At 41.8% G+C, this 16,839-nt stretch overlaps 1 long non-coding RNA gene across 1 annotated transcript in view; it reads right to left on the bottom strand.

Moving 5' to 3' along the window:
* Positions 1-372: 372 nt before the first annotated feature.
* LOC129468805 (uncharacterized) overlaps positions 373-16,839 on the bottom strand; it is a 111,358-nt gene continuing 94,891 nt past the window's right edge. The window contains exon 4 of the long non-coding RNA XR_010117668.1: positions 373-4,293. This is a non-coding gene — a long non-coding RNA (uncharacterized lncRNA). The remainder of the gene's footprint in view (positions 4,294-16,839) is intronic.

Genomic DNA, 16,839 nt, shown 5'->3' with positions numbered 1-16,839 from the left:
AGCAAACTCCTTTCTATTAACAAGAAATTGTGTTTTACTGTCACAGATCTCCACCCAGATTGGCCCTTGAATTTGCATTATTTGCACAATGAGACTGGTTTCACCTGTTTGCAATTGTTTAACTATTACTCACCAGTTCAGAGGTTGCTTAAGCTGATTTCGCCAGCAGTTTATCTTATATACATTTTATTTATTTATATATTTTTGAGACAGAGTCTCACTCTGTCGCCCAGGCTGGAGTGCAGTGGCATCATCTCAGGTCACTGTAACCTCCAGCTCCCAGGTTCAAGCAATTCTCCTGCCTCAGCCTCCCAAGTAGCTGGGATTACAGGTGTGTGCCACCATGCCTGGCTAATTTTTTTTTTTTTTTTTTGTACTTCTTTAGTAGAGACGGGGTTTCACCACATTGGCTAGCCTGGTCTTGAGCTCCTGACCTCGGGTGATCCTCCCGCCTTGGCCTCCAAAAGTGCTGGGATAACAGGCATGAGCCACTGCACCCAGCCCTTATACACATTTAAAAATTACACATTAAAAATCAACAAAGGTGACATGGCTGTTATATATTGTCAAAGGAGAAAAAAGATCTAAAAACAATTTGGAAGAGAAGTGAGGCCATTACACCAGGGAGAACTAAAATCTTAGTCTTTTTTATGAAAAGAAAGAAAAATAAATAAATGGGGTGGAGGATGGGTTATCAGGTTTAGAAAAAAGAAAGAAAGAAAAATACAAGATGCCCAATTAAGTTTGAATTTCAGATAAACAATGAATAATTTCTTAGTGTAATATGTCCCTTGCATGTCTGAGATATACTTATGGTGAAAAATTATTTACTATTTGTCTCAAATTCAAATTTAAGTGAGTGTCCTGTATTCTCTCTGGCAACCCTACTTAAGTAGTGCCTTTTTAATCTAAGTTTGAAAAAAATCCTTTTAGAAAATAGATGTCTTCAGGAAACTGGGTCATGGATTCAACAGCATAAATACTTGCTAATTATGTTGCACAGTATCATGGGATTATATATTTATTAAATATAAATAAACTAGCAATAGTAGTGACTGAAACTTACTTTGATTTGAAAACCCATCCATTTTATGTCTTTTTTTTTTTTTTTTTTTGAGACAGAGTTTTGCTCAGTCTCCCAGGCTGGGGTGCAGTGGCATGATCTCAGCTCACTGCAACCTCCACCTCCCAGACTCACGAGATTCTCCTGCCTCAGCCTTCGAGTAGCTAGGATTACAGGCGCCATCACCACACCTGGCTAATTTCTGTATTTTTAGTAGAGACGGGGTTTCACCATGTTGGCCAGGCTGGTCTTGAACTCCTGACCTCAGGTGATCCAACACCTGAGATAAACTGAGTAGGCTTCTGCTCCCTGCAACAAAAGGAGCCTGGTTACTACAGATCTGCATCTTCAGGTAAATAAAATAACTCAGATTCTCAAATTGGAATCTTTACCATCCTGATTTGAGAAGCAATAAAGAATCAAATCACCAGACAATATGTACTCACAGTTATCAAATATTGCCTTTACAGAGCTATTAGTTGTCTTAGGGAAACAAGGCAAAAAATCATTAAGTGGGTGAAATGTTTGCATTTCTGTTCACATCTGCAGCAAAGAGCTGACACTGGTTTAAAACCTATAGACTGTGGAAGCAAACTGCTTTCTGGTCTGAGTATTATGGGTTGCCATTAGCAACATTGTTTTTTCGTTTTTTTTTACTTTACAAGAAATTTAAATAAAACTTTCTTTACCCTGAGTGGATTTCACGTTTTGGTCAACACTGACCTTTTACTACCTACGTAGACCTCAAAGAGGGGCAATTAATTTCAAGTGTCTTAGGAGGAAATAAGTTCTCACAATTATATTTTGAAAGTGTTTTTGAAATTATCCATGGTATATTAAGGGAGATTTATCTGCTGGCTGATGGAAATTTAAACCTAGCATTCAAGAGAGAGGTTAGGACTATAGGTATAGAGAGTTGGAAGTCATTGGCATATAGGTGATAATTAAAGCTCCAGGTAATTAAAACCAGTTGGGAGGGGGATTGTGTACAGTGAAAAGACAAGAAGACAAAGGTTACTATCTAGGGCCTTTTCCCCAAATCCGCCATCGTCAGATTCACTTGTGGAACCTGTTGTTCTCAGGTCCTACCCTGGACCTATTGAACCTAGAAGGTTGAAGCAAGGGAGACTCCCAGGAGCCTGCATTTTGAAAAAGCATCCTAGGTGATCCTTATGCAACCCCACAGAGCCAAGGCTATATTTGCCTCAGTCAAAAAAAGGATACCAAAAAAAAAGAAACATCCTGGATGGTGGCTGCTGTTGGTTAAGGCTACAACTGCACATCTATCAGTGGTTCCTGGCACACAGGACTCAAGAACTGCAACATTCTTGAGGCCAGTGGGACCTCCAAACATCAGAAATTAGTTAAAGATACGATACTTAAATGGGATTGGTCACAGCCTTGGTTCCTTGTCCCTGCACTGAACCCTTCCATCACCCTGCTGTGAACCACCTAGGGTATACAAGGAGCATTTGTGAATTGCCATAGTGGATTCTTCTGGGGATTTCTTGGTAGGGCTTTTTCCTTGACTTAGTCACAGCAATGCGTTGAAGGTAGAGGATCTGAGGCGGTGGCCAACTCAGAGGCTATGTGAAGTAAAAGAACATGACTCAACGATGAGTGATACATTGTCACTAAGTGCCCTGTGCCCAGCTTGGCCTTTGTACCAAGACCTCCTCTGTGCCCTTTGCCAGTAGGTTGAGGAAGCCATAATCATACAGGCCAGAATTCAAGCACTATGAGAGATTTGGGAGCACCAGCAGGCCATAGACCTCTGAACCCAAAGTTACCCTTTTAGAGATTGGTGAAGGGGATTGCACTGGCCATTGGCCGTTACAGCTGCCTGGAAGTTCCAGAGTGTGGCCCCAGAAGCACTCCAGGGGGCTGGGGAGGTATGCCCAGAGGGTTTATTGAAGAGGGCAAGCTGTGTGCCACCAGAAAGAATCACTCTTATGCCTAACAGCTGCAACTGGCCTGGCACAGACCAGGAGGCAATGAGTCAGGTCAAACCAGTTCTAATAGTGCTTACTTCCAGTGGTGCTTGGCAGTCAATCCTATAAGATGCTTTGATGCTCTGATTTTTTTAACTGGTGACTATTTTGTAAAGAACTATTTTTATAATCTATGGTATTTTTGCTTAAGTAATTTCATCTTCAGCTCACGATGAATTTGAAGAAGTGACTTTCAACAGAACTGGATGTTGCTGAGGAGTGACAGGTTGCTAACATGTAGGAGTGGGGTGGAGTTTCTTGGCAGGGTGCATGTTTCTGTAGGGGATTGATTATGGGTAGCTGTGAAGGTCCTAGAATTGCTATAAATGTATATGGGGTTATTTTGAAATAAAAATGCTTATAACTTGTTATCAGCTTTGAACAGTTGGGGCTGCTCAGTGCAAGTTTACATCATTGGGATAAAATGTGTATGTTCTCTCCCTTTACCTTCCCAAGGGAGCAGATGTAAATCTTTCCTGAAGAGTAACTTGCACTTTCCTTCAGGAGGGAGGGGTAAGCAAGCCTTGGGCAGCTTTACTGTGAGCCTCGATAATAGCTATTTCATATATTGTGAGGGTCGGCTGCTTAAAATTGTTTTGCCTTCAGAGAAAAGCACCAAAGAGAGACAATAAAGCACGAAGCGGGTGTGTGTGTACAAGCACGCTTACGAATGTGGCAGGCATAAATGTTTATGCTTATTTCTCCTTGTTATACACACTCATTGTAAATATTTCCAAGATCGTAGAAATATAAACCCATCTTCTACAGACAAGCAGGATTAACAGCTTAAATATTCTTGAAATTTTAGATACACAATCACATGGATGATCAAGAAACTACTTCCCATAAAAGGTTAGGGAACACACAAATCCCTGGAAAACACATTTCCTGTGGGAGGGATGAGATAAATGCTTGTAATAAGATGTATTAACCATCCTCAGAGACAGATCCAAACAGGCAAAAATCAACAGCAAACTGGGACGCGACTGCTGGGGTAGCTAGACGTCACCCTCGTATGCACACCAGAAGCCAAGAGATTTACCAAGCTCCCAGATGCAGGCACATCCTTCCTTTCTTTAAATCCGATTTTCTTGCCATCTGTTCCTTTACTCCAGCCTTGGCTGTAAACAAAGTTTATGCACAGCGATGCGTTGCGTTGCCAGGCAGCTCTCCTCGCTCCTCTGCAGCAAAGTCAGTTCTGGAGTGAAAATCTGTGGGCTTCATTATTATCCATTTTCCCTAATAATATAAATTGTGAGAGAGTAGAAATTGGTCTTATAAATTGGATTTTCAACTTCATTTGGGGAACATGGTATGACACATACTGTCTGGTTTTGAAAATTCTGTAAGGAAACATCTAAATGAGTTGGGAGGATTTAACTCGTAGAAAAGGATTTCCCCGGCCCTCAAGAACAGTAAAGACATTGTGAAGGGGGCAGTCTCAAGGGCCACAGTAAATCGGTCAAGGAGAAACTGACGCAGCAGCTGCCTTGCAAAGGAACTTGCTGCCTCCAAGGTTACAATTTGACATGGGGCTGGGGACGCAGTGGGGTGGAGGCAGGAGGAGTGGAAGATGACTTAGAGATGTGTATCTAGGAAGTGAGCTGGTGGCTCTGAGAATATACTAGAAGAGTCCACCATCTGGCAGCTGTGAGGAGGGATCAGCTGACCTTTGGCCTCAAGCTATATAATATTTATCATGCACTCTTCCTGAGAGAAGCTTGGAGCGGGACACATCTTTGAATGGATTCAGTTAATCCTTTTACTGTCCTATGAGTAATCAGAGAAGTAGAGAGCAAACAGAAAAAAAAAAATCCACATTTAAAGGGGTCACTGCCATGGCAAAGCAGAAAATAACATTCACTCTGCTAAGCAACAACAGGAAAAGTCAACTTTGTGATCATTGTCCACCGATTCTCAGAGTCCAGGCAGTGGCAGAAGTGGGCAGAATTCCCTCAGAGTGTGCATGCTGATCACTGCAGGGCATTGTTCATTTAGTCCCCACCGTGGTGGGGGAAAGGGACTTGCCTGTTTGGGGGAACCCATGTTAACGGGACAAGCTTTTGCCATTGCAGCTGGGACTGATGACACATAGGGATGATTAAGCAAAGAGGTAAATACATTGAGCATGATGACAGTCACATTTCTCGCTGTCAGAAGGGAATTATAAATACTGAAAGGGGAATGGCTAGAATAAGCCCTGTGGTATTAGACTGGAAGAAGAGGAACCAATGTGAACTCATAGCTTGATGTAGACATTGACATAGATGTTGACATAGGTACCAATGTGTGCAGGTGTTTATGTGTGTGTGCATATGCCCTTATCTGTGGTTTTGCTTTCCTCAATTTCAGTTACCTGAGGTCAGCCTTGGTCCAAAAATAATAAATGGACAATTCTGGAAATAAACAATTCATGAGTTTTAAACTGTGCACCATCCTGCTCTGTCCTGCCTAGGATTTGAATCCTCCCTTTGTCCAACATATTCATGCTGTCTACGCTCCTGCCATTAGTCACTTAGTAGCTGCGTTGGTTTTCAGATTGACTGTCGGGTCTCACAGTACTTGTGTTCAAGTAACCCTCATTTACTTACTAATAGCCCCAAACCACAAGAGTAGCAATGCTGGCAGTTCGGATATGCCAAAGAGCTATAAAGTGCTTTCAAGTGAAAAGGTGAAAGTTCTCTTTAATAAGGAAAGAGAAAATTGTATGCTGAGATTGCTAAGATCCACAGTAAGAACGAATCTTCCATCTGTGAAATTGTGAAAAAGGAAAAAGAAACTGCTAGTTTTGCTATCACACCTCAAACTGCAAAAGTTACAGCCACATTGTTTAGTTACGATGGAGAAGGCGTTAAATTTGTGGATGGAGGACACGGACAGAAGTGCGTTCTAACAGCAATTGGGTTGGGTACTATCCATGGTTTCAGGCAACTACTGGGGGTCTTGGAACACATTTCCCACAGATAAGGAGGGACTACTGTATACACACAGAGATATATATACACATATATGTATATACTCATACAAATATGTAAATAGATATATACATATATATTTCCTAGTTCTATGTGCTGTGAGGGCTGGAGGGAAAAATACCTGGTAGCAATGAGCACCCCTAGCTTGCAGGGCGTGGCTTCTAAATATTATTCTCCATTTAAAGGAACAAGCGTTCCCTAGAGAAATGGTTGACTCTAGGGCTGAAGTACATAAAATAAAAGATGAAACAGGGACATCTTGTACTACAAAGTAAGGAAATGTCCAAAGCATGGTAGGGACATATCGAAAGGTCACAAGACCTGCCTTAAAAGAGCTCCCAATGGGCCGGGAATGGTGCCTCACGCCTGTAATCCCAGCACTTTGGGAGGCTGAGGCAGGCGGATCACGAGGTCAGGAGTTTGAGACCAGCCTGGCCAAAATGGTGAAACCCCATCTCTACTAAAAAATACAAAAATTAGCTAGGCATGGTGGCACGCACCTGTAGTCCCAGCTACTTGGGAGGCTGAGGCAGAAGAATTGCTTGAACCTGGGAGGCAGAGGTTGCAGTGAGCTGAGATTGCGCCACTGCACTCCAGCCTGGAGACAGAGTGAGACCGTCTCAAAAAAAAAAAAAAAAAGCCCCCAATGGTCAAGTCTGGGCAATTTGAGTATCTGAATAAGTGACAGTTACTGATTTTTAACCCTTTGAATAAAATAGGAATCTGTGAATCTACATTGCTAAAAAATAAATGCATAAATGGAGACGAAAGGAAAGCTCTATCTATTAATAGAAGTCTTAAGGTATCTCCTCATAAAATACTTAGGGATGACTCAGTGGAGATACCCGTGAGACACCATCTTTACCAAAACCAGTGACAGGACAATTCGGCATCGTGTGCCTCCTGATAGATGCACTGAGAAGAGTAATGCATTGCTTCTGAGGTATTCTTGCTACAAACGCATAAATCACGAGGAAACATCAGACATACCCACATTGCGGGACATTCTACAAAGTACATACTTCAGAAAAATGTCAAGGTCGTGAAAGAGAAAGAAAAACTGAGCAGTTGTTCCAAAATGAAGGAGATTAAAGAGAAATTGTAACTGTAAAAGGCCTGTACCTGTACAAGATATTATTGCAACAATAGGGGAAATTTGAATGAGGTCTCTGAATTATGCGGTAAAGTTGGATCAATGTTAATGTTCTGGTTTGTTCATTGTCAACGTTAATTGATGGTTTGAATGTGTAAGAAAATGTCCTTGTTTACAGGAAATACACACTGAAGGATTAAAGGGTAAGGGGGCATCGTGTCTGTAACTTTAATTCGCAGAGAATCACAGGATTTAGGCATTTCTGAGACTTCTGTCTCTGTTTTCTTCTCCATCAGCATGCAGGCTGCTCTGTTTCTCACCTCCATGCTCTTGCTCCTACTGCTGCTTCTGCCTGGAATGTGGGCAGTTTGTGAGCTTGGAGGATCCATTGCAGCCATTTTTCAAGACTTAGCTCATGTCTTTTGCTCTGGATTTTCTGACTAGCTCACTCCCCTCCAGAAAGAAAAGTCCTTTTCTCCCTTGTACCTCTACTATTCTTAGAGCATGTATCACTCCATACGTGGCTCTTTATGGCACTTGTCAGTTCATCCGTGCATCCCTCCCAGCCTGCAGTCTCCTTCTCGGCTTTGTATGTATCTATCTCCAGTGTCTGGCCATAGTGGAGGCTCAATAATTGTTAAAAATAATCAAATTAACCTAAGACTTCCCCAAACCATATTTCTTCCCTTTCTTTCCGTTTTTACTCCTAGGCTAACTAAAGGTTTCCTTCCTTCCTTCCCTCTTTCTTTCTTTCTCTCCATCTCTCCTTCCTTCCTTCCCTCCCTCCCTCTTCCTTCCTTCCTTCCTTCCTTCCTTCCTTCCTTTCTTTCTTTCTTTCTTTCTTTCTTTCTTTCTCTTCTTTCTTTTTTTTTTCTTTTTTTTTTGAGATGAAGTCTTGCTCTGTTGCCCGGACTGGAGTACAATGGCGCGATCTGGGCTCACTGCAAACTCCACCTCCCAGGTTCAAGCGATTCTCCTGTCTCAGCCTCCCAAGTAGCTGCGACTACAGGTGCCCACCACCATGCCTGGCTAATTTTTGTATTTTTAGTAGAGACTGGGTTTCACCATGTTGGCCAGTATGATCTCGAACTCCTGGCCCCAGATCTGCCAGCCTCAGCCTCCCAAAGTGCTGGGATTACAGGCATAAGCCATGGCGCCCAGCCTCTAAAGGTTTTCTTTATTCAATAAAATTGAATAAAGTACATGGACTTTTAAATTTCCAGTAGTGTGAATCTAAATTTAGGGAAGAATATTTTCTTCTCTACCCTGAGACCGTCAGTGAAGGTAGATGGAGAGATGGACTAGCATGTCCAGCATGTTAGTAATAGCAACAAGATCTGACACATCAGTGTCTTACATTCTTGGTTTATTAATGATCCAGTGACTAACCCACATAGAAATATGCGAGCTACTCTTTGGAGTTACAGTAGGGGAGACACCATAATGACCACAGCTGGGCATAATATTTCCCAAACAAAATTATGTTAACCACTGGTGCTTGGGAGCTTCTTACATCAAAGCAGGATATTTATATAAGGCCAACCAACCTCCTATCCACAATATTATTATTATAGTAATAATTATCAGTTGCCAACATTCCTATAAGCACCCTTCATCCAGGCACTCTAAGCACTCAACAAATGTCACAAACTCTGTGTGCATAGATGCCACCTGACCCGTCTGTGGAATGAGGCAGCATGTGGGGGCAGAAACAGCTGCTACCCCTGAGCCCTGGCCTATTATTGAGGCTCCAGTTACAAAGCCAAATGCCTCCTCCCCTTCCTTCTCCATGGTAATCGCAGTCTGAGGTTTGAAAGAACATCTTTTGTGAGTCAATTTATTTTCCACCTCTTAATATACACCATGTATGAGATTGCTGTCTGCTTAGGAACAGTAAGCCATCAATCTCATGAAGAATGTTGAGGGATTTCTAAGTGGAAAAGTTTCTCCTTGCTGTAGTTAACAAGTAAGTGATAAAGCTTTCCTTTGTCTTCTGTCTACAACAAATTTTAAACATTTGTTCCTGCTGAGTGTTGCTTTACCCTTGAGAGAGCAGCCTCCTCACCCCATAGGCAAGGTGGCAGCTGTTGGAAGAGTTTTCAACACCAGATTATTTTAAGGCATTTGTAAAGAGGGTGAAAACTAACTCTAGTGAAAAAAAGAAAAACCCTTAAAATAAACTTTTAGAAATAAATCAGAATAACATTCAAGCCGTGCAGCATAGCTGGCTCCTCCAAAACCTAAAATTTCACTTGTTATGCAGAAGCATTTGCAAAATTCCATCCTGAAAACCACGTTATGGGCCATTCTTAAAAAGTATAATACCAATCATTTTCACATGCTATTCAGCAGAGTGACATCTGACCAATAGCAGGACAGCAAAAAGACTACTGTAATTACAGTTCCTTGTTTCAGCAACTTCACTCTGAGACGATAAAACAAAAAAGCTCATTGGCATATGTTGCGTAATTTCTAAGTGTGTACGTAGTAGTAAATATCAGCTTGACTCCATAGTTTGTTGACATGGCCTTAAGGCAAATTTAAAAACAAAACAGTTTTCATTTCTACACATAATAGAGTACAGCGTATTTCTCTGTCTTATACTACTATTCACTGGCACTGTGTCATATGATTGAGCAAAAGTAAATGAAGATGCTTACAACTATCACTGCTATATGTGCAGAGTCATTCACCATCAGTCCAGCCTCATGAAGCCCATAAGGAGAGGGTAGTGCTTCTTACCCTCCATTGACAGATGAAGGCCCACAGAAGGTGCGTGGCAGCCAGTCCTGCAGCAGGATTCTCATGGTCCTAAATTTAGCCCATCAAGTCATGACATCTCTCCCGGTTGGGGATTATGGCTTTAAAAATGATTGTTCATGCAGCAAATCGTTATGATAAACAATCTAATAATTCATGATGAAGGAACTAGAAATTCAGGCTAGCAACAAGTGTGTGACAGCTTGAATTTTCACCAGATGTATTCCTTGGCCTCTGGCCAGGATGCCATCTGACCTTTAAGCTAACCAAGCACGTGGGTATTGCTTATCAGCACTCAGAACCAAAAAATTGCTGTGGTATTTTAGAGATACAGAATTTCATTAGAGAGGGAAAAGGATGAAGAAAATAAAGATGCCACATGTTTTGAAATGGACTTATTTCTTCTTAGATATGGCTCTGAGGGTGAAAAGCATCAATACTATTAATTGCGTATTTGTTGAGTACTTAATTATGAGTCTATCCCTGCATATAGATCAAAGGTGTTCTATGTAGTTGTGGAGAATATGAACACAGAAGATGCAGTCTGAACAGCTGGCAAACTTTGGCCTATGGGTCAAATCCAGCTGGCCACCTATTTTTTTGCAGATCCTTGGCTAAGAATAGTTTATTTTTAAATGGTTGGAAAAAATAAAAAGAAGAACACATTTTATGACATGTGAAAATTACATGAAATTCAAATTTCAATGTCCGTAAATAAGATGTTATTGGTGCACAGCCACATTCACTGATTTAGTGATTGTCTATGGCCGCTTTCATGCTACAGTGGGCAGCAGAGTGGAGTAATTGTGACAGAGACCATATGGGCCACAAAACCTAAAATATTTACAGTCTAGTCCTTTACAGCAAGTTTGCTGACCCTTGAGTTAGGTAATACTCTCATGGTGCTAAGGTGTTGATTTCGAGCCAGTTGAAGAACCAGAGGACTACCACAAAGGAAGAAATGACTTTGAGAGAGAATAAAGCTTCAAGGTTGAAGTGCATCCAAATGGAGCTTAAAGGATAAAGACATTGAGCATCATGGTGAGGGGGGAAGGGCAGCCAGTTGTGGCCTGGCAGCTTGACTCCACTGCTGAGTGCAATGTGACCTCAGTAAGTTCTTTGACTTTTCTGTATCTCAGTTTCCTCAGCTGTTGAGTGAAAATAATAATATCTACCTCCCAGGCTGTTGTTGTAAAGCTCAATACCAGATTTCATATGCAAAGCAGTTAGCACATTGCCTGGTATGGAGCTGGTGCGTCATAAATATTAGCTGTCAATAATAGTGACTGCAATTAGTTCTCACACTTGGGTATCTATTAATAAAAACAAGTCTACATTTCACATAAACAGTAAGTCTTTTAGGGGTTATTAGTGAATAAGCTTTTAAAATATTTCTCATAAGATGAATCTGAGCCATTGAATTCTATGAAGTTATTTAAAATGGTGTCATAAAAGAAGAATAGCACAGGAAAATATTCTCAGGGTATTCTGTGAAAAGAAAAACAAAACCATGTTATGAATAATCCCCTCAATTTAAGATATTATAGATAGAGTGAGAACAACAACAACAAAGCATAGCCTTTGCCTGATAGGCATTGTTTTACAGCACGCCACGGTATACTGTCTTATTGTGGTCACTTCAGTTTTATAAGCCCAGAAATACTATTTTGCCAGTGTATCCAGACTTGAAACCCTCTATGAGAATCTGGTGAAAGCTATTGCCCCCTCTCCTTGATAAATGCACACTGCAAGGGCACACACATAATTTTGCACGTAATCTTAGGGCTCAATGGATCCCTTGAAGCCCGCCCCTGGTTTCCAGGTTAAGAACTCCTGCTCCAGTTGCTCAGTCATACTTACAAAACCCACACGATATTGATATATGAACCAGAATGCCAAATAACTAATTTATGAAGAAGAAATAATGTCAAATGGACTAAAATCCTTGCATTGGCTGATCAGCTCATTATCTTGCTATGCAAAAGCTACACAGATCGCCAAAGCACAATTAGAAGTGAGGATGGAATCACAGAGAAGGAAATTCAAGAATGGTCTTAATGGCTTTTGTCGCCAAGCTATGATAGTCTGATGCATCCGTCTCCGCTGTGGAGGTAACGCTTGCCAAGGATGCTGGAACAACCAGTCCAGACTCTTTCCTGTGAACAATTCTTGATGTTTGTGCTCTGTGCTTGCAGATGCAGGGAAGGCTAACTCCTTCTGTTATCACTCTTGCCAAAGATAGTTACAGTGGAAACAGCAGGACCCCGGGTTTAGACATGCTAATTTCCTCATGCTACACCTAGGCTCTTCCATTAGGAAATGTCAGCCATATACACATTCCAGTTTAAGGCGGGTTAGTTGTGTTGATCTTTCATAATTTCTTTCTCAGAAGGGGTCTTTATTTTCAACTTTAGGAGGCACCTTACTGTCCCCCACCTCTTCACTTCCTCTAGTCCATCCTGACTGCTGGTGCTGTGCCTACACCCTATTAACCTCAACAGAAAAGGCATCAGGTTCGAGAGGCCAAAGAGGAGACACAAAGCCAGAAATGAGGTATGTGGAGGTTTTACTAGAGGGTGACATGTAAGGGAGAGAGTCCAGTGGTGGACAAGATAACCCCTGGGCCCAGTAGGGGCAGGCCAGGCAGAAGAACCACAACCGCTTGCAAAAGGCATGCAATTTAGGTAGTGTTTTCCTCAGCAGCCTTTCCCTAACGATCTCCACCTGGCAACCTTCATTCAACCCAAACTTGGAGCCTCCATCTCCTCTACAGGCTGTGTTTCACGGGACAGAATGATGGTTGGGGACAGGGCAGGCAGGGCTCAGATGCTCCTCATAGACAACAAATGAATCCTCGAGTTGGCACCTGTATTCTCTAGCTCAGAACACAAATTGGACGCATCTGCCATACAGGGTCATTCTAAGGGTGTGGTTAAGTTATTGCTGTCAGGTGTCTTTACCCTACATGGACCACAAAAGGAAGAAAAGAATCCCTGGTGTTTCCTCCCTTCTCCCCTTCTTTCTATCCTCCCCTTCCGTCCTTTTATTTTGAGGTATTTCAAATACCTTTTATTTTGAAATAGTGTAAGACATAAGTTTTCGTTTTGTTTTGTTGTTTGTTTGTTTTTTGAGATGGAGTTTCGCTCTTGTTGCCCAGGCTGGAATGCAGTGGCGCAATCTCGGCTCACTGCAACCTCTGCCTCCTGGGGTTCAAGCAATTCTCCTGCCTCAGCATCCTGAATAGCTGCGATTACAGGTGCCTGCCACCATGCCTGGCTAATTTTTCTATTTTTAGTAGAGACAGGGTTTCACCATGTTGTCCAGGCTGGTCTTGAACTCCTGATCTCAGGTGATCCACCCGCCTTGGCATCCCAAAGTACTGGGATTACAGGCATGAGCTACAGCCCCCAACCAAGACATAAATTTTAGCCGGATGCAGTGACTCACACCTGTAATCCCGGTGCTTTGGGAGGCCAAGGTGGGCAGATCACGAGGTCAGGAGATAGAGACCATCCTGGCTAACACAGTGAAACCCCGTCTCTACTAAAAATACAAAAAAATTAGCCGGGCGTGGTGACAGGCGCCTGTAGTCCCAGCTACTTGGGAGGCTGAGGCAGGAGAATGGCGTGAACCCAGGAGGTGGAGCTTGCAGTGAGCTGAGATCGCGCCGCTGCACTCCAGCCTGGGCAACAGAGCAAGACTCTGTCTCAAAAACAAAACAAAAGACATAAATTTCAAACATAGTAGTTTTCTTCCTTTCTCGCTTTCAAATGACTTTTATTTTAAAGAAGTTCAAGATTTACAAGAAGTCTCAAAAATAGTATAGAAGGTTCTCATGTACACTTCACCCAGCTTCCCCCAGTGAAAATAACTCACATAACATAGTGCAGGTTCAAAACCACATTACGATGGTATGATATTCACTCAGGTACAGATGATACAGATTTTACTAGTTTTCACATTCACTGTGTGTGTGGGGGGGGCATTCTATGATTTTTAGCACATGTGTAGAATGAGAAACCAACTCCACAATCAAGACATGAAACTTCCTCATGTTATTCCTGAATAACTAGTGCTTTTCTTTATATACTCTATTCTCAGTGTTATAGTAGAAATCTTAGTTCAGCCAACTTATACAAATAAACTCAGGGACAATAGTTGTGACGTCATCAACCTCCTTCTCTGGTAAACATATTTAATATTACCAAGGCCTCGATGGCAATTTTTAGACTCTAATTATCTTGGGCTTTATTTCTGAATCTCAGTATTTTTTGTCACTTGGCAAAAAATTTTAAATGTATATTCTTGCTATTGTGTAAAAACAGTCTAGAAGGCTTTTCGAAAAGGTTAGGATTTCTGACCACAGTTTCTTTAACTATGGTGGCATAATAAAAAAACATTCTAAGGTAAATTTGTGTGACGTATTGGTGTATACCTTCTTTAACCCCACATTTGTTTTGCTTTTTCCCTAAACTTGTTTCCTCTGGCCTCTGAGGTTTTCTATATACATGTCCTCTGTACTAACTTTTCACCTTAACGAGTTTCATGTGGACACATTTGGGACCAATATACTCTTACGGAAAATGCCACCTGAGGTTGCACTCTTATGAAATCTATTTTTGAGGAGTTCAGTTTCCCAGCAAATCTTCTGAGCTGTATACTGTTGTTTGCCTCAGAGTTTACACAAATACCTTTGCATGACCATTCCCTGAGATAGTTAAAAATCAAATGGTTGTTGGAGTCAACCCGATGAGCTAAGTGTTTTAAATAAATAGATAATGACACATGTGTATATTGAGTGTACACGTCATAAATGACTACTCAAGGTAACTGTAGAGAATAAAAGTGATATTCAACCCAGGAAAACATAGCTGAAACATTCTCAGTGACCTCATTGAATCTTAGAGTAAAAAAACTGGAAGTGGATCAAAGATTAAAGGATACTTGTCTTATGTCTTAGGGAGAAGTAACCCACAATTGCTGGTGGGAATGTAAAATGATAAAGCCACTTTGGAAAGCAGTTTGGCAGTTTACATTTGAAAGTTAAATATGAAATGACCTGGCAATTCCACTCCCAAATTTCCTAAGAGAAATGAAAACGTATGACCACGCAAAGACTAACATGAGAATATTCTTAGCAGTGTTATTCATAATTACCAAAAGCTGGAAACAGCCTAAATGTCCATCAGCAGGCAAATCAGTACATAAAATGTGCTATACTCATACGATGGAATACTACTCAGAGATGGAAAAGGAATAAACTACTGGCACATGCTATGTTATGGATGAACCTCAAAAACATTACGCTCAGTAAAATAAGTTAGACACAAGAGACCACATATTGTATGATTCCATTTGCATGAAATATCTGGAAAAGGCACATTTATAAGACAGTGATAGTGATTTCCTGGGGCTAGGGATGGGAATAGGGATGAGGGCATATGGGATCTTACAGGGAGGATGAAAATGTTCTAAGACTGGTATAAAGAGATGGCAGTGCCATTTGGTAAAGTAAAAATAAGTGAACTGTACAATTGAAATGGAAAATATACTTTGATAATGCTGTTTTAAAAAAGAAAGTGATGCACATCTTTCTGGAATCAGCAAGCTCCCTAAGGGCCTTTAGAAACCCTGCACATGATAAGGAATTTTTCAGATCTCAACCAATCACTCTCTGGGTGTCAGCTATCTTCACAGTCTTTCTCTCTTTAGAAGGTGTTCTTCCCTTCTAGTTTCTGGCTTGGGGCTAGAAAAGGTTTATAGTCTTGGCTGGTACTTGAAAGGACCAGCACTTTTGTTTCCTATTCTACCTTCTGCGTCTTGGAATGGGAAGGGCCAATTATGCAGGCTCCTGATGGAAAATCTTCCTGGTAGCAAGACAAGCTTATTTTTAAGTCCATCGTGGGGTAAACCTGGCCTGAGGAATGGGAAAGGGCTGAGTGGAGGCTTAAGGAGTGAGTGCTCTGGAGACCTAAGGGAAGGAAGGGGCTGGTTTGGGGCCTACAAGATTCCCTTTGGGAGGAGCCGAGAGGGTGCCGTGGGCACCCAGACCTAGGGAGAAATCTCACGCTGTGATGAGAATCTGCCCATCTTACCCAGGGACTTTTGCTACTGTCAATGGTCCTGTCTCATCCAGGACATGCTCAAGACAACAAGGCCAGAGGAAGCCAGGTTGATGAGGAGGGGACAAGCATAGCAGTGTAGACCAGGAGAGGAGCCCAGAAAGCAGAGATCCAGTCACGATGCCCAGCAGTGTCCAGAAGAGGATAGCTGGACTAGGAATGTATATTGGGCGAACACGGGACTGTTTATATATTCATATATATCACTTATAAGCTCTGTGTTCTTGAGCAAATTACTTACCTTCTCTGTATCAGTTATCTATGACTGTGTCTATTTCATAGTATACATATACTACATTATTACTATCTGAAAACTTAGTGACTTACAACAGTAGTTCTATAGTTGCTGACTGTGGTTCTTCTACTGTCCTTTTCTAAGTGGCTGCACACTCAGGAAAAGGGGAGGGGGCTGAGATGTTGAGCCAGCTGGGCTTCTCTCACCATGTGCTTCTTTTTAGTCATCAGTTTGGTCTGGGAATTTTTTTTTTTTTTTTTTTTTTTTTTTTTTTTGCGACAGAGTCTCGCTCTTTTGCCCAGGCTGGAGTGCAGTAGTGAGACCTTGGCTCACTGCAACCTCCACCTCCTGGGTTCAAGCGATTCTCCTGCCTCAGCCTCCTGAATAGCTGGGATTATAGGCGCCCACTACCAGGCCTGGCTAATTTTTTGTAATTTAAGTAGAGATGGGGGTTTCACCATGTTGGCCAGGCTGGTCTTGAACTCCTGTCCTTAAGTGATCTGCCCACCTCGGCCTCCCAAAGTGCTGGGATTACAGGCGTGAGCCACCATGTCTGGCCCTGGTCCAGGATTCTTAAATGGTGTCTAGCTTCCAGAAGGA

This window comes from Symphalangus syndactylus, chromosome 12 (assembly GCF_028878055.3).
Source record: "Symphalangus syndactylus isolate Jambi chromosome 12, NHGRI_mSymSyn1-v2.1_pri, whole genome shotgun sequence".
In the NCBI taxonomy this organism is placed as follows: domain Eukaryota; kingdom Metazoa; phylum Chordata; class Mammalia; order Primates; family Hylobatidae; genus Symphalangus; species Symphalangus syndactylus.
Note: the sequence above shows the minus strand (reverse complement) of the source record. Positions and strands in the feature narration are given on the sequence as shown.